At 40.8% G+C, this 2,487-nt stretch overlaps 1 non-coding gene across 1 annotated transcript; it reads left to right on the top strand.

Moving 5' to 3' along the window:
* Positions 1–239: 239 nt before the first annotated feature.
* Positions 240–311, top strand: TRNAG-CCC (transfer RNA glycine (anticodon CCC)). Its single transcript has one exon. It is a non-coding gene; the product is annotated as a tRNA-Gly (tRNA).
* Positions 312–2,487: the final 2,176 nt, after the last annotated feature.

Raw genomic sequence — 2,487 nt, 5'->3', positions numbered from 1 at the left:
ATTCTTAATGAAATGAGTGATCCAATTTGATCAGGGAAAATCAAGTGTTATGTAGTATAAGTGAAATGTTAGTAGGCAGAGATGGTAACAAAAAACATTTTATTAAAGGAAGAGCATGAGTCTGAGCACAAAACTTGCCTAGATATGAGGTTCATACAAGTGGAGGCAAAGAGAATAAAAAGAAAAAACCAAGTGCCAAGATGAGGGGAAGCTAGGATTTAAAGGCTTTGGCAAGAACCTCCCTGGTGGTCCAGTGGTTAGGACTCTGCACTCCCAGTGCAGTGGGCAAGGTTCAATCCCTTGTTAGGGAACTAAGATACCACATGCAGCACAGTGTGGGCAAGTAAAGAAATAATAAAAATAAAAATTTGTACAGAGGTGGAGGGAAATGATCAGGAATGGTGATGCCATAGGATACCTCCCAAAGCCATAAGATAGCAATGATGAAGCTTCCCTGGTGGCTCAGTTAGTAGAGTCTGTCTGCAATGTAGGAGACTCGGGTTCTATCCCTGGGTCGGAGGATACCCTGGAGCAGGAAATGGCAACCCACTCCAGTATTCTTGCCTAGGAAACCCCATGGACAGAGGAGACTGGTGGGCTATAGCCCATGGGGTCACAAGAGTCGGGCATGACTTAGTGACTAAACCACCACCACCATAGCAATGATGAATTAGTGCATCCTACATTCAGAATCTTACTTCTGTTGGAGCCTCAGGGTTCAGTTTTTTATCGTGGCATGAGGATTCATTTCAGATTATGAGTAGGAAAATTTTGTTGCCTAATATTGGATTTAGATTTGACTCTTAAATGAAAAGTTTTGAATTACATAAAAGGTGTTTGATGTAGAGACAAAGATACACTAGAATGCTGACTTACAAGTAAGCCACAAAGGAATGTTAGAATTTTTTGAGTCACAAAAACATAGACATCAGAGTAACTTATTAACTTAATGACTTGCAGCAGCTAGGTTGGGTATAGTCCAGATTCTAGGACAAATTGTAATGTAAGATCCTGGAGTCAGGGACCCAGCTTCTTCTTACATATGCTCTGGCTTAAGTCAATCTGGTCCTTGGGGTAAAGCTAGGCAGAAAACTTTATTTTTATAACCTATTAAATTGTGAATAGAAGATTGCACTTAATATAGGGCTGTATCCTTACCAGAAGCCATTAAGTCAGGGTGGGAAAGATAATTCTTCTGTTTTTCCAACAGCATAGCAATTGAGAATAGAAGGGAAGGATTTAGCTTGAACATTCTCATAAGTCCCTATGGATTATGAACTGACTAGTAGGGATTTTGCCTATAACTGTGGCAGCTGGTGAGTAATTTGTAGCCTGTAGTCATCTCATTCTAAGTGTGTTTACAGCAAGTCTTGGCTCAACTGTTTGAGTAAGAGTCATTCTCACTGGACCTGTTATTACCAGTCTACTCCACATTTATGGCATGTGACCAAATGATACAGATATTTGGAGGCATTTTAGGCTGGAAGATATGCTAACTTAGGAGTTAAGATTCTAAACATATAATAAGGACTTTCTGAATATAAGAGGGATTTTTAAGGGATCTTGGTAGATAATAAGTATTTCCCATCCTAAGTGTACCTTTACTAGAATTGGGGACTTTGAGGTAGAGGTTACCTGACTGGGATTTGTGTGTAGAAAAGAAACTTCAGAATTGTGTTAGGAACACTGAAGGCCCTATATAGACATTCTAAGGGGTCAGGAAAACCATAACCTCCTAGTTATACACACAATTAGTAAGTAACTCCAGGGCTGTGCTACCTAGCAAGAATGACTTGGGTGAGGTGATCCCTAGTCCTAGGTTTTATTTTCTTTCTTTATAAATAAAGGAAGTGAACCAACTCCCGTTAGAATCTTATCTCTTAGCTTCACATATTCATAGCCTCACGATTTGCAAAAATGGCCCAGTGCTCCACCCTTACCTATAGCCATACCATTTGCATCATGACTTTAGAACCCCTCCATCAAGGGGGTAATTCTGTTCTCTTATCATTGAATGTGAATTGACCTTGTGACTTATTTTGGCCAATAAAATAGAAGTAAAAATGTGCCAATTCTGATCCTAGGCCTCAACAGGACTCTGAGCTTTTGCTTGTTTTCTTGGAGTTCTGCCACCACTTTGTGAACAAGCCTAGGCTGGCTTGATGGATGATAAGAGACACGTGGCCCAATCACCCCTGTGACTCCAGCTGGCAGCCAGCAAAGCACCAGATGTACATAAGGCCATCATAGACCAACCAGCCCCCTAACTAACCTGCCAGCTGATGACAGGTGCATGAACGAGCCAAGCCGAGACCTGTCTCAGATCAGCAGAAACATCCCTCTGACCTATAGGATTGTAAGAAATAATACATGCTTTAAAAATAGGGATTGATTAACTATGACCAGAGGCCAGCTGCCAGTTTTTGTAAAGTTTTATTGGAGCACAGACATGCCTATTTGTTTATGTTTTGTCTATGGCCTCTTTTG

This window comes from Bos javanicus, chromosome 5, assembly GCF_032452875.1.
Source record: "Bos javanicus breed banteng chromosome 5, ARS-OSU_banteng_1.0, whole genome shotgun sequence".
NCBI classification, from domain to species: Eukaryota; Metazoa; Chordata; class Mammalia; order Artiodactyla; family Bovidae; genus Bos; species Bos javanicus.
Note: the sequence above shows the minus strand (reverse complement) of the source record. Positions and strands in the feature narration are given on the sequence as shown.